The 15,403-nt window shown below is 51.5% G+C and overlaps 1 protein-coding gene across 1 annotated transcript in view; it reads left to right on the top strand.

Annotated features, from left to right (window-relative positions):
* Positions 1 to 15,403, top strand: part of BTF3 (basic transcription factor 3) — a 61,638-nt gene that overhangs the window by 18,997 nt on the left and 27,238 nt on the right. The gene's annotated exons all lie outside the window — the stretch shown is intronic.

Raw genomic sequence — 15,403 nt, 5'->3', positions numbered from 1 at the left:
AAGTCCTAGATTAATCATGTCAGGCGTCTCCCCGAGAAACCTTCCATGATTAATCTGTAAATTACAGTAAATAAACACACACACACACACACACACACCTGAAAAAATCATTTATTAGAAATAAAAAACAAAGAAATTCCCTCATTACCATTTTAATAAGCCCCAAAAAGCCCTCCATGTCCGGCGTAATCCACGGACCTCCAGCGTCGCTTCCAGCATGAAGGTGACAGGAGCTGCAGCAGACACCGCCGCTCCTGTCACCTCCACGCAACAAATGAGGTGAGTAGCGCGATCTGCTGAGCTGTCACTGAGGTTAATCGCGGCCACCGCTGGATCCAGTGACAGCTCAGCTGATCGCGATACTCACCTCATTTGCTGCGTGGAGGTGACAGGAGCGGCGGTGTCTGCTGCAGCTCCTGTCACCTTCATGCTGGAAGCGACGCTGGAGGTCCGTGGATTACGCCGGACATGGAGGGCTTTTTGGGGCTTATTAAATTGGTAATGAGGGAATTTGTTTGTGTTTTTTATTTCTAATAAATGATTTTTTCATGTGTGTGTGTGTGTGTTTACTGTAATTTACAGATTAATCATGGAAGGTGTCTCATAGACGCCTGACATGATTAATCTAGGATTTAGTGGCAGCTATGGGCTGCCAATAACTCCTTATTACCCCGATTTGCCAACGCACCAGGGTAAATTGGGAAGAGCCGGGTACAGTCCCAGAACTGTCGCATCTAATGTATGCGGCAATTTTGGGCGGCTGCTGACTGATATTGTTAGGCTGGGGGGCTCCCCATAACGTGGAGCTCCCCATCCTGAGAATACCAGCCTTCAGCCGTATGGCTGTATCTGGCTGGTATTAAAATTGGGGGGGGACCGCACGCCGTTTTTTTTTTATTATTTATTTATTTCACTGCACAGTATAGACCCGCCCACCGGCTGCTGTGATTGGTTGCAGTGAGACACCTGTCACTCAGTGTGGAGGCGTGTCTCACTGCAACCAATCATAGTGGGCGGTAAAAGCAGAGAATACGAGATTGTTTAATGAGCGGCCGGCTTTTTCAAAATAGTAAAAGCCGCCGCAGCAGTGTGAACACCGTGCAGCGCCGCGCCGGAGATCGGTGAGTATGAGAGAGGGCTGCTAACTTCAGTCACTCAGGAGATTAGCGGTCACCGGTGAGTCCTTCACTGGTGACCGCTAATCAGGACGCGGCACAGACAGAGCCACAGCATGACAATGAAGTCGGGTGAAGTTCACCCGAGTTCATTCTGATTGTGCGGCTCTGTCTGTGTCTGCTGTCATCTGCCATTAAGCTCTGCTGCATGGCTGTCTGTGTCTGCCGTCAGCGGCCATGTAGCAGCGCTGAATGGCAGATGACATAGTAAAAAATACGCATTACACACGCTAGTAAAATCATTAATTTATTCAGAAAAAGTATCGCACTTGCGTTGCACTCGGACCTAACGTGAACTAAAATCAGCTGAGTTTTTTTTCAGCCCAGTCGGACCGATTTTACTCGCATAGATGTGTTTCCACCCTTAAAGGGATTTTATCTTCCGTTGACTTAAAAAAAAAAAAAAAAAACTAAGCAAGTTGTAAAAAAAAAAAAATTAAAGGATTTACGTTGGTTTTTTTTTGTTTTTTTTTTTTCAGAAGATTATATTGTAAAATAAAATGCAAAAAGAAATTTTGGTGGCGGTAAAGTGAGAGAAAAAGGAATAAAACAATCACTTTTTTTTTTTTTGCTGTAAAACTGGTGCAAAAGATCTTAAACCCACCCCCAGGCTGCATTCACGCATTAGTTCTTAAGGTATGAATGTTATCCATTTTTTAACAAATAGCAATCGTACAAAACAGTCTATATAAGTTAGTCTGTAATTCAAAGCTACAACATTTCCCAGGAAAAACAATGGCCCTCGTGTGGCCAGATCGACAGAAAATGAAATAAGTTATGACATGGAAGAAAGGGAGGGACAAGAAAATTGGCTGCAGTGGTTGGGGATTGAGACATTCAATGTCATTTTTTTTTTTTTTATGTATGACAAAAATGGGCAGAGCCATCGGAGTTTAAATCGATCGCTGAATAACAGACAGCACACGGATGGCACCGGAGTACTGTCAGATTTTTTCCATAGACTTATATTACCGAGTTTGACCTGACACTCAGATGAATATCCGACATGTCTCAGCAATTTTGAACAGGCCATTCAGTCTACAAAAATAAAAAAATATCATGGCAGTGTGAACAGTCCCATAGACTGTCTTGTACGATTGCTATTTGTTAAAAAATGGATAACATTCATACATTAAGGCTAGGAACGCACTTTGCGTTTTTACCTGCGTTTTAGGTGCTTTTTAGGTCCGTTTTGGGAAGCACCTTTTTCTTGCCATAAGGCATGCGTTTTGATTTACCAGCAAAGTCTATGGAAAAATTGGATTTCTTTGTCGCTCCATTGGGAGACCCAGACAATTGGGTGTATAGCTTCTGCCTCTGGAGGCCACACAAAGTATTACACTTTAAAAAGTGTAACCCCTCCCCTCTGCCTATACACCCTCCCGTGGACCACGGGCTCCTCAGTTTTATGCTTTGTTTGGAAGGAGGCACACATCCACTCATGCATTCTCATAACTTAGTTGTCGGTTGGAAGAAAAGAGGACCCCCACGGGGTCCCCGGCATGCTCCCTTCTCACCCCACTATGTCGGCGGTGTTGTTAAGGTTGAGGTACCCATTGCGGGTACAAAGGCTGGAGCCACATGCCGTTTTCCTTCACCATCCCTTATGCGGCTCTGGGAGAAGTGGGATCCTGAGCGGTCATCCATTTACTGGGACCGTGCTCCATCCGCAGCCCCTGGTGGAACCTGCCGGACCGGAGCCTTTTCAACCCCAGGGACCGGGCCCTGCTACTTAAAGGTACTCTGTGTCCCCATTGGGGACTGTACAGGGAGCGCACCTTCTTCCCGGAAGCCGCGGTAGTCGTAAGACTGAGGAGGCAGGTGGACTTCCGCGCCGACCGGGCCTGCTTGTCGGACGCGGCCTCAAATTTAGTCCCCGGCTTCACCGCGGCCTAGTCGTGAAACTCCCGCCCCTGGGCCTGCCTGTCAGGGGTAAGGGTGGGATTACCGACATGATGTCGAATGTGACGGCTGGAGCATCCTGCATGTCTTCCTCCCCCCTCACTGGCCACTGTGGGGACCCCAGACGGTACCCATTGCGGGTACGGAGGCTGGAGCCACAGGCAGTCTCCTTCACCATCCCTTATGCGGCTGGGAGAAGTGGGACCTGAGCGGTCATCCATTTGCTGGGACCGTGCTCCATCCGCAGCCCCTGGTGGAACCCAGACTCCCGCTCTTTGCTGGCGCCGCCCTCGGCCCCACTCCTCCCCTGAGAGCTCCGGCGGCCATTTTCTGGCATTCTGCCGGTGGGTGCTTCTCAGGGGAGCTCAGGGTGAACACAGCACCCGCTGCTGGTCCCTCTAGGGTGCCGGATACATATGTATATATTATATATATTTCTGTTCGGACAGACTGTATACCCTTTGTTCACATTTACCTTCAGTGGTCACTCTCCTAGGAGACAACAGGCACAGGTTTTTCTCGCAGTCTGTACCTCTTGTGGGGTTATGTTACCCGCGGGATCCACCTACCCTCACTGTGAGCAATGCTCGACTCCTGCCTAGCTTGCTCAGCCGGAGCCTCGGGCACTGGTGGGCCCCTCGGCTCATGTAGACCCCCCTGCTCCCCCTGAGCAGGCTGCAGGGACAGAGTCACCGGTGTTGGCCCTCAGTCATTTTCATATGATCAAATGGTCTTCTAAGCTCCTTGAGGCATTGCAGTCCAGACTGGACCTTTCACAGGCCCTGGCCCTGTTAGCTTGTCTCATCCAGGCCCCGCTTGGTTAGCGCCGCAGCGCGCTCCCAGGTTGAGCCCTAGGTCTCAGGCGGAGAACTCCTGCCCGGACCGCAGTCCAAGACCGGCTACGCGGTCTCGCTGGGACTCTTCCCCGACTTCCTCACGCTGCTAGGGATCCCAGCTTGAGGACTCTCAGGAAGACGAGGCGGACGTGGGAGCTCAGGGCTCTGGCCCTGACTTCAACCTTAACCTTGATACTCCTGAGGGGGACGCCTTAGTAAAGGATCTTATCTCGTCCATCATCCAGGTGCTGGTTCGCTCTCCTCCGCCTCCTCCTGTAGAGGAGTCTGCTTCTCAGCAGGAGAAACTCCAGTTTCGGTTCCCCAAACGTACACGCAATACGTTTTTTGATCACTCTAACTTCAGGGATGCTGTCCAGAAACCCGGAGCGGTCCCGGACAAGCGTTGGGTTAAACGTCACACTGACACGCGTTACCCCTTTCCATATGAAGTCGTTAAGAGTTGGGCTCATTCTCCCAAGATGGATCCTCCAGTCTCCAAATTGGCTGCTAGGTCCGTTGTGTCTGTTGCAAATGGCTCATCCCTGAAGGATGCCACTGACAGACAGATAGAGCTCTTGGTGAAGTCCATCTATGAGGCCACGGGCACGTCTTTCGCCCCGGCCTTTGCGGCCGTGTGGGCTCTCCAAGCAATCTAGGCTTGTCTGAAGGAGTTTAATGCTGTCACATGGAATTTTGCTCCGCATGTTCCGTCTTTGACTCTCGGGCATCAGCTTTTTCGTCCTGCGCCATGAACGCCGTCCTGGACTGCACTAGCCGCACGGCTGTAGCATATGCTAACTCCGTGGCAGTTCGCTGGGCCATGTGGCTGCGCGAAAGGGAACCAGACTCTGCTTAACTGGTTTGCCTTTTTCTGGCGACCGTTTATTTGGCGAACGATTGGATGATATTATTAAGGAATCCAAGGGAAAGGTCTCCTCCTTATCCCAGTCCAATCCTAAGAGACCTCAGCAAAGAAAAATCCAATTGAGGTTTCGGTCCTTTCGTCCCTCCGCCAAGCCACATTCTTCTTCGTCCAACAGGCCGGAGAAAGGCCAGAGGAACTCATATGCGTGGCGGCCCACGTCACGACCCCAATAGGCCGCAGGAGGCACTGCCTCCAAAACGGCCTCCTCATGGCTCTCGGCCTACCCTAGCCGCATCCCCGGTCGGTGGCAGGCTCTCCCGCTTCGGCGGCGCCTGGTGGCCACAAGTTCAATACCGATGGGTGAGAGACATTCTGTCTCATGGTTACAGGATAGAGTTCAGTTCTCGTCCTGCGGCTCGTTTCTTCAGAACCTCTGGGCCCCTTCTCAGGTGGCGTGTCAACACGTCGCTCTGGCGACTCTCCAGGGACAAACAGCTTTCTCTGCAGGCGGGGGTGCAATCACTTCTTCGGAGTCAGTCACACCCCTTAAGGCGCCTCATGCACTTCCTGAGGAAGATGGTTGCAGCTATGGAGGCAGTGCCGTTCGCGAACCAAGGCGGCACTCGCAGTCGTCAAGTCTTCCAGGAAGTCCAGCGGATTCTGCAGTGGGTGGAAACCACAGGCTCCACCATCTCCGCAGTTCACATCCCGGGCGTAGAAAACTGGGAAGCCGTTTTTTTCAGTCATCAGGGCATGGACGCGGGGGAATGGTCTCTGCACCCAAAAGTGCTTCGAGAGATCCATCGCCCCTGAGGAACGCAGGACGTCGATCTCTCAAGGTCCCGGCCTTCATGGCACGGTCTCAGGATCACAGACCTCTGGCAGCGGACGCTTTAGTCCAGGATTGGTCGCAGTTTCGACTGCCTTATGTGTTTTCCCCCTCTGGCGATGCTGCCCAGGGTACTACGCAGGATCAGGTCCGACTGCCGTCGCGCCATTCTCGTCGCTCCAGACTGGCCGAGATGGTCGTGGTATCCGGATCTGTGGCATCTCACGGTGGGTCAACCGTGGGCACTTCCAGATCACCCAGACTTGCTGTCACAAGGCCCGTTTTTTCCATCTGAATTCTGTGGCCCTCAACTTGACTAGGTGGCCATTGGTCCCTGACTCCTAGAGTCTTCAGGGTTATCTCAGGATGTCATTGCCACCACGGGACAAGTCAGGAAGCCAACGTCCGCCAAGATCTATTACAGGTCTTGGCAAGTCTTTCTATCCTGGTGCGCTGATAACTGCTTTCCTCCATGGCCGTTTGCCTTACCCACATTCCTTTCATTCCTACAATTTTGAATGGACAAGGGTTTGTCCCTCGGCTCTCTCTCTAGGGCCAAGTATCCACGCTCTCCGTGTTTTTCTTTCAAAAGCGTCTAGACAGGCTTCCGCAGGTCCGCACGTTCCTGCAAGGGGTCTGCCACATGGTCCCACCTTACAAACGTCCGTTGGAACCCTGGGATCTTAGCAGAGTCCTGACGGCTCTTCAAAAGCCGCCTTTTGAGCTGCTGCGGGATGTCTCTCTCTCCCGTCTTTCGCAGAAGGTGGCCTTCCTAGGGACAGTCACATCTCTTCAGAGAGTGTCTGAGCTTGCAGCGCTGTCATGCAAGGCTCCCTTCCTGGTTTTCCACCAGGATAAGGTGGTTCTTCGTCCTGTCCCGGAATTTCTCTCTAAGGTGGTATCTCCTTTTCATCTAAATCAGGATATCTCCTTGCCTTCCTGTTGCCCTAATCCAATTCACCAGTGTGAAAAGGTTTTGCACTCTTTGGATCTAGTGAGAGCACTCCGGTTCTACGTGTCTCGCACGGCGCCCCTGCGCCGTTCAGATGCGCTTTTTGTCCTTGTCGCTGGCCAGCGTATGGACTTTCAGGCCTCCAAGTCGACCTTGGCTCGGTGGATCAAGGAACCGGTTCTCGAGGCCTACCGTTCTTCGGGCCTTCCGCTCCCTTCAGGGCTGAAAGGCCATTCTACCAGAGCTGTAGGTGCGTCCTGGGCATTGCGGCACCGGGCAACGGTTCAGCAGGTGTGTCAGGCAGCTACGTGGTCTAGTCTGCACACTTTCACGAAGCACTATCAAGTGCATACCTTTGCTTCTGCAGCGCCAGTCTAGGTAGGCGAGTCCTTCAGACGGCGGTTGTCCACCTGTAAGAGGGGGCCGTTTTCGGCTCTTCTTATTGAGGTATTCTTTTACCCACCCAGGGACTGCTCTTGGACGTCCCAATTGTCTGGGTCTCCCAATGGAGCGACAAAGAAGGGAATTTTGTTTACTTACCGTAAATTCCTTTTCTTCTAGCTCCTATTGGGAGACCCAGCATCCACCCCTGTGCCCTTTGGGCTGGTTGTTCTTTTGGGTTATGGTCTTCAGTTCTCCGAACATCCTTCGGATTGAATTTACTCTAGACCAATTTATAAGTTTCCTGCTTCCTGCTTTTGCACCAAAACTGAGGAGCCCGTGGTCCACGGGAGGGTGTATAGGCAGAGGGGAGGGGTTACACTTTTTAAAGTGTAATACTTTGTGTGGCCTCCGGAGGCAGAAGCTATACACCCAATTGTCTGGGTCTCCCAATAGGAGCTAGAAGAAAAGGAATTTACGGTAAGTAAACAAAATTCCCTTCTTCTTTGTCGCTCCATTGGGAGACCCAGACAATTGGGGTGCATAGCTTCTGCCTCCGGAGGCCACACAAAGTATTACACTTTTAAAAAAGTGTAACCCCTCCCCTCTGCCTATACACCCTCCCGTGGACCACGGGCTCCTCAGTTTTATTGAGGTATTCTTTTACCCACCCAGGGACTGCTCTTGGACGTCCCAATTGTCTGGGTCTCCCAATGGAGCGACAAAGAAAAAGGGAATTTTGTTTGCTTACCGTAAATTCCTTTTCTTCTAGCTCCTATTGGGAGACCCAGCACCCGCCCCTGTGCCCTTCGGGCTGGTTGTTCTTTTGTGTACACATGTTGTTGATGTTGATTTGTTCTTATGGTTCATGGTCTTCAGTTCTCCGAACATCCTTCGGATTGAATTTACCCTAGACCAATTTATAAGTTTTCTCCTTCCTGCTTTTGCACCAAAACTGAGGAGCCCGTGGTCCACGGGAGGGTGTATAGGCAGAGGGGAGGGGTTACACTTTTTTAAAAGTGTAATACTTTGTGTGGCCTCCGGAGGCAGAAGCTATACACCCCAATTGTCTGGGTCTCCCAATAGGAGCTAGAAGAAAAGGAATTTACGGTAAGCAAATTAAAATTCCCTTTTTTCCGACCCCACTTTGCGTTTCTAAACGCTGCGTTTAATTTGCATATTTTGTGGCAAAAACCATGCGTTCAAAGAACTACCATGTCAGTTGTTTTTGCCATTTTTCAGTGCGTTTTGCAAACATTTGAGTCAATGAGAAATGGCAAAAACCGAGATTCCTTTAAAATCACACGTTTTACCTGCTTTCTCATTGCTGAAAGCATGCGTTTTGATCAATAAAATAATGATTTCATAAGTCCCTTTACACACACACACATAATCCGACAATTTAAATTAAGGAAAATACTTTATTGCAATTTTTCCATAAAATATCATATTACCACAATAATTTAATGAACATAATATAATTTCATGATTTTTTTTCTATGATTATAGATTTGGGTTTTTTTTTTTTTACCATTTTTTTTTTCTAAGAGTTTGACTATTTAAACTTTATTAAGCAGTGTCTTTATCTTCAAAACGCAACTATCAGAACGCAGGTGGAAACGCAGATAAAAAGCGCTGAAAACGCATCAAATACGTGGCAAAAAACGCATGCGTTTTCAGCACTAAATTTCTGAAAAAGGCAACTTTGGTCAAATCAATTAAGCCCAAAACGTGCGTTCAAAACTGCAAGTAGGTGAACGCAAAGTGCGTTTCTAGCCTAAGAACTAATGTGTGAATGCAGCCCGTGGGTGGGTTGAAGATCTTTTGCACCAGTTTTACAGCAAAAAAGTTTTTTTTTTTTCTCGCTTTACCGGCACCAAGATTCTCTTTATTTTATTTCCTCTTGTAAAGTGGTCAGTGATAATGCAAGTGGTATCAGGTTAATAAATTGCTGCGTTTTTAAAATTCGGTTTTTGCTCCACTAGACAAATAAGAGAAATTGGAGACACCTGTATGGACAAATGTAGATTTTCTTTGTCGCTCCATTGGGAGACCCAGACAATTGGGTGTATAGCTACTGCCTCCGGAGGACACACAAAGTATTACACTTAAAAGTGTAAAGCCCCTCCCCTCTGCTATACACCCTCCCGTGCATCACGGGCTCCTCAGTTTTTATGCTTTGTGCGAAGGAGGCACACATCCACGCAAGCTCCACAATTTGGTCAGCAGCAGCTGCTGACTAGATCGGATGGAAGAAAAGAGGGCCCATAACAGGGCCCCCAGCATGCTCCCTTCTCACCCCACTGAGTCGGCGGTGTTGTTAAGGTTGAGGTACCCATTGCGGGTACACAGGCAGGAGCCACATGCTGTTTCTTCGGCGCTCCATTGGGAGACCCAGACGATTGGGTGTATAGCACTGCCTCCGGAGGCCACACAAAGCATTACACTAAAAAGTGTAAGGCCCCTCCCCTTCTGGCTATACACCCCCAGTGGGATCACTGGCTCACCAGTTTTCTGCTTTGTGCGAAGGAGGTCAGACATCCACGCATAGCTCCACTGTTTAGTCAGCAGCAGCTGCTGACTATGTCGGATGGAAGAAAAGAGGGCCCATACTAGGGCCCCCAGCATGCTCCCTTCTCACCCCACTTTATGTCGGCGGTGTTTGTTAAGGTTGAGGTACCCATTGCGGGTACGGAGGCTGGAGCCCACATGCTGTTTTCCTTCCCCATCCCCCTGAGGGGCTCTGAGGAAGTGGGATCTTACCGGCCCCCAAGCCCTGAGGCCGGGCTCCATCCACAGACCCATGGAACCTGCTGGATACGGAGCTGGGTACCGTTCAGGGACAAGGCCCTGCGACATGAAGGTACTCTGTGTCCCCGCTTGTACAGGCCGCGCACACTCCAGGCTTGCTGGGTGTGCTAGTGCGCCGGGGACAGTAGCGCTGCGCGCTGGGGTTTCAGTCACTACAGTTTGTCTGAGTGCCTTTTATGTGTTGGGGACTGCCGCGCCGACCGCCCCTGGAGCGGCGGCGCGGCTGCGACTTGTAGTGCGCCGGGGACTTAGCGCCGACCGTGCTTTTACGACGGCGGCGCTTATAAATCTAGTCCCCGGCTTTTGCGGCCTAGCTCCGCTTCGTTCCCGCCCCCACCCTGTCACTCAGGGCAAGGGAGAGACGCTGTACGTTTATTCAGCGCCGAGGGCTGGAGCCTTATTTACATGCTCCAGCCCTCTCACTGAGCACAGTGGGACGCAGGTTTCCCGCTCGTTGTCTGCACACGCCCAGGGCCCGCCCCTCTCCACAGGACGCCGGCAGCCATTCCTACATGCAGTCTGGCTGGAGAACGGACACAGGCTCTGGGAGACCCAGACAAGGGATTTCTGGCGACCACACACCCGCGTTTTGCGGGCGGTAAGCAGCACTTAAGTGCTGGCCCCACTAGTGCCACAGTGTGATATTTGTGTACTTTTTTCACTGTACCATATATATATATATATATATATTTTGCACTGTAAGGTCGCTTCTTGGCTGTATACCCCTATTGCTCTGAGGAGACGACAACATGTCATCTGCAAAACGCAAGGGTGCCAAGACACAGGCTGTGAACGCTGCTTGTGCTGCTTGTGGGGCTAATCTACCGGCAGGTTACAATGACCCCCATTGTGTGCAATGTTCGGTCCCTGTGCCACTTCGTCAGCCGGAGCCTATGGTGGTAGTGGCCCAGGCAGAGTCGCCGGTGAACCCTGTCCCGGTGACGGGGACAGAGTTTGCGGTTTTTGCTGACAGGATGTCTGTCACTATGACAAAAATCCTAGAGACCTTGCAGGCCAGGCCAGTTACTCAGTCCATGGACACTGCTGCGGCAATGTTCCCCGGTCCCCCTCAGTTGGAGTTAATCCGTGCTTCAAGGGGGTCCCAGGCATCTCAGCCTGACGGCTCTGATTCAGATGACAGTCCCAGGCAGCCTAAGCGTGCTCGCTGGGAGAGACCCTCCACGTCATCACGCGGATCAGGGTCTCAACGAGAAGAGTCTCTACATGATGAGACAGAGGAGGGGGATCAGGAGTCTAATCCTGAAACCGCTCTCAATCTGGATACTCCTGATGGTGACGCCATGGTAAATGACCTTATAGGGGCCATCAATAGTCTATTGGAAATTTCTCCCCCTGCCCCTTCTGCAGAGGAGGCAGCTGCACAGCAGGAGAAGTTCCATTTCAGGTATCCCAAGCCTAAACTGAGTACTTTTCTGGACCACGCTGACTTCAGAGAAGCAGTCCAGAAACACCATGCCTACCCAGATAAGCGTTTCTCCAAACGTCTTAAGGATACACGTTATCCCTTTCCCCCTGACGTGGTCAAACGCTGGACCCAGTGTCCAAAGGTGGATCCCCAATCTCCAGGCTTGCAGCTAGATCCATAGTTGCAGTGGAAGATGGGGCTTCACTTAAAGATGCCAATGACAGACAGATGGACCTTTGGTTAAAGTCTGTCTATGAAGCTATCGGCGCGTCGTTTGCTCCAGCATTCGCGGCCGTGTGGGCACTCCAAGCTATTTCAGCTGGCCTGGCACAGGTGGACTCTATCATATGTCCAGCAGTGCCGCGAGTAGCGTCCCTAACCTCGCAAATGTCTGCGTTTGCGACTTACGCTATCAACGCTGTCCTGGACTCTACAAGCCGTACCTCAATTGCGTCTGCCAACTCTGTTGTCTTGCGCAGAGCCTTGTGGTTAAAGGAATGGAAAGCGGATTCTGCTTCCAAAAAATGTTTAACCAGCTTGCCGCTATCTGTAGATAGACTGTTTGGTGAACAATTGGCTGAAATCATTAAGCAATCCAAGGGTAAGGACTCCTCCTTACCCCAGCCCAGATCAAGCAAACCTCAACAGAGGAAGTGGCAGTCGAGGTTTCGGTCCTTTCGAGGCTCCAGCAAGACCCAATTCTCCTCGTCCAAAGGGACTCAGAAGGAGCAAAGGAGCTCAGATTCCTGGCGGGCTCAGTCACGCCCCAAGAAAGCAACCGGAGGAACCGCTTCCAAGGCGGCTGCCTCATGACTTTCGGCCTCAGCCCTCCGCATCCTCGGTCGGTGGCAGGCTCTCCCGCTTTTGCGACATTTGGCTGCCACAGGTCAAAGACCGGTGGGTAGCAGACATTTTGTCTCACGGGTACAGGATAGAATTCAGTTCTCGTCCTCCGCCTCGGTTCTTCAGAACCTCCCCACATCCCGACCGAGCAGATGCCCTTCTGCAGGCGGTGTGCTCACTAAAAGCTGAAGGAGTGGTGATCCCTGTTCCTCTGCAGGAACAAGGGCAAGGTTTTTACTCCAATCTCTTCGTGGTTCCAAAAAAGGACGGCTCGTTCCGTCCTGTTCTGGACCTAAAGCTGCTCAACAAGCATGTGAACGCCAGGCGGTTCCGGATGGAATCCCTCCGCTCTGTCATTGCCTCAATGTCTCAAGGAGATTTCCTAGCATCAATAGACATCAAAGATGCTTATCTCCACGTGCCGATTGCTACAGAGCACCAACGTTTTCTACGTTTCGTGATAGGAGACGACCATCTCCAGTTCGTAGCTCTGCCATTTGGTCTGGCGACAGCCCCACGGGTTTTCACCAAGGTCATGGCGGCAGTGGTAGCAGTCTTGCATTCTCAGGGACATTCGGTGATCCCTTACTTGGACGATCTACTTGTCAAAGCACCCTCTCAAGAGGCATGCCAACACAGCCTGAATGTTGCGCTGGAGACTCTCCAGACTTTCGGGTGGATCATCAACTTTTCAAAGTCAAACCTGGCACCGACTCAATCACTAACGTATCTTGGCATGGAGTTTCATACTCTCTCAGCGATAGTGAAGCTTCCGCTGGACAAGCAGCGGTCTCTACGGACAGGGGTGCAGTCTCTCCTTCAGGGTCAGTCGCACCCCTTAAGGCGCCTCATGCACTTCCTAGGGAAGATGGTGGCAGCAATGGAGGCAGTCCCGTTCGCGCAGTTTCATCTGCGTCCACTTCAATGGGACATTCTCCGCCAGTGGGACGGGAAGACAACTTCCCTAGACAGGAAAGTCTCCCTTTCTCAGACGGCCAAGGATTCTCTGCTATGGTGGCTCCTTCCCACCTCATTAACGCAGGGAAGATCATTCCTGCCCCCATCCTGGGCAGTGGTCACGACAGACGCGAGTCTGTCAGGGTGGGGAGCAGTTTTTCTCCACCACAGGGCTCAAGGGACGTGGACTCAGCAGGAGTCCACCCTTCAGATCAATGTTCTGGAAATCAGGGCAGTGTATCTTGCCCTATTAGCCTTCCAGCAGTGGCTGGAAGGAAAGCAGATCCGAATTCAGTCGGACAACTCCACAGCGGTGGCATACATCAACCACCAAGGAGGGACACGCAGTCGGCAAGCCTTCCAGGAAGTCAGGCGATTTCTCATGTGGGTAGAGGAAAGAGCTTCCACCATATCAGCAGTTCACATCCCGGGCGTAGAAAACTGGGAAGCAGACTTCCTCAGTCGCCAGGGCATGGACGCAGGGGAATGGTCCCTTCACCCGGACGTGTTTCAGGAAATCTGCCGCCGCTGGGGGATGCCGGACGTCGACCTAATGGCGTCTCGGCACAACAACAAGGTCCCGACCTTCATAGCGCGGTCTCGCGATCAAAGAGCTCTGGCGGCAGACGCCTTAGTGCAAGATTGGTCTCAGTTCCGGCTCTCTTATGTGTTTCCACCTCTGGCACTCTTGCCCAGAGTGTTACGCAAGATCAGATCCGATTGCGGCCGCGTCATACTCGTCGCCCCAGACTGGCCGAGGAGGTCGTGGTACCCGGATCTGTGGCATCTCACGGTCGGCCAACCGTGGGCACTACCAGACCGTCCAGACTTACTGTCCCAAGGGCCGTTTTTCCATCGGAATTCTGCGGCCCTGAACCTGACTGTGTGGCCATTGAGTCCTGGATCCTAGCGTCCTCAGGATTATCCCAAGGGGTCGTTGCCACCATGAGACAGGCTAGGAAGTCCACTTCTGCTAAGATCTACCACAGAACGTGGAAGATTTTCTTATCCTGGTGCTCTGCACAAGGAGTATCTCCCTGGCCATTCGCGTTACCTGTTTTTCTTTCCTTCCTGCAATCTGGGTTGGAATAGGGCTTGTCGCTCGGCTCCCTTAAAGGGCAAGTCTCGGCACTATCCGTGTTTTTTCAGAAGCGTCTAGCACGACTTTCTCAGGTGCGCACGTTCCTGCAGGGGGTTTGTCATATCGTACCTCCGTACAGGCGGCCGTTAGATCCGTGGGATCTAAACAAGGTCCTTGTTACTCTCCAGAAGCCGCCCTTCGAGCCTCTGAGGGATGTGTCACTTTCTCGACTCTCACAGAAAGTGGCCTTTCTGGTAGTGGTCACGTCTCTTCGGAGAGTGTCTGAACTAGCAGCGCTGTCATCCAAAGCTCCTTTCCTGGTGTTCCACCAGGACAAGGTAGTGCTGCGCCCCATTCAGGAGTTTCTCCCTAAGGTGGTATCCTCTTTTCATCTTAATCAGGATATCTCCTTGCCTTCCTTTTATCCGCATGCAGTTCATCGGTATGAAAAGGATTTACATTTGTTGGATCTGGTGAGAGCACTCAGAATCTACATTTCCCGCACGGCGCCCCTGCGCCGCTCGGATGCACTCTTTGTCCTTGTCGCTGGTAAGCGCAAAGGGTCGCAGGCTTCCAAAGCCACCCTGGCTCGATGGATCAAAGAACCAATTCTTGAAGCCTACCGTTCTGCTGGGCTTCCGGTTCCATCAGGGCTGAAGGCCCATTCTACCAGAGCCGTGGGTGCGTCCTGGGCATTACGACACCAGGCTACGGCTCAACAGGTGTGCCAGGCAGCTACCTGGTCGAGTCTGCACACTTTCACCAAACATTATCAGGTGCATACCTATGCTTCGGCGGACGCCAGCCTAGGTAGAAGAGTCCTGCAGGCGGCAGTTGCCTCCCCGTAGGGGAGGGCTGTCTTTGCAGCTCTAACATGAGGTATTTCTTTACCCACCCAGGGACAGCTTTTGGACGTCCCAATCGTCTGGGTCTCCCAATGGAGCGCCGAAGAAGAAGGGAATTTTGTTACTTACCGTAAATTCCTTTTCTTCTAGCTCCTATTGGGAGACCCAGCACCCGCCCTGTTGTCCTTCGGGATTTTTGGTTGTTTTTTCGGGTACACATGTTGTTCATGTTGAATGGTTTTCAGTTCTCCGATGTTACTTCGGAGTGAATTTGTTTAAACCAGTTCTTGGCTTTCCTCCTTCTTGCTTTTGCACTAAAACTGGTGAGCCAGTGATCCCACTGGGGGTGTATAGCCAGAAGGGGAGGGGCCTTACACTTTTTAGTGTAATGCTTTGTGTGGCCTCCGGAGGCAGTGCTATACACCCAATCGTCTGGGTCTCCCAATAGAAGCTAGAAGAAAAGGAATTTACGGTAAGTAACAAAATTCCCTTCTTTCCTT

The sequence above is a fragment of the Anomaloglossus baeobatrachus genome, chromosome 1 (assembly GCF_048569485.1).
Source record: "Anomaloglossus baeobatrachus isolate aAnoBae1 chromosome 1, aAnoBae1.hap1, whole genome shotgun sequence".
Lineage (NCBI taxonomy): Eukaryota > Metazoa > Chordata > Amphibia > Anura > Aromobatidae > Anomaloglossus > Anomaloglossus baeobatrachus.
The sequence above is the reverse complement of the archived record's forward strand: the minus strand, read 5'-3'. Positions and strand labels throughout refer to the sequence as shown.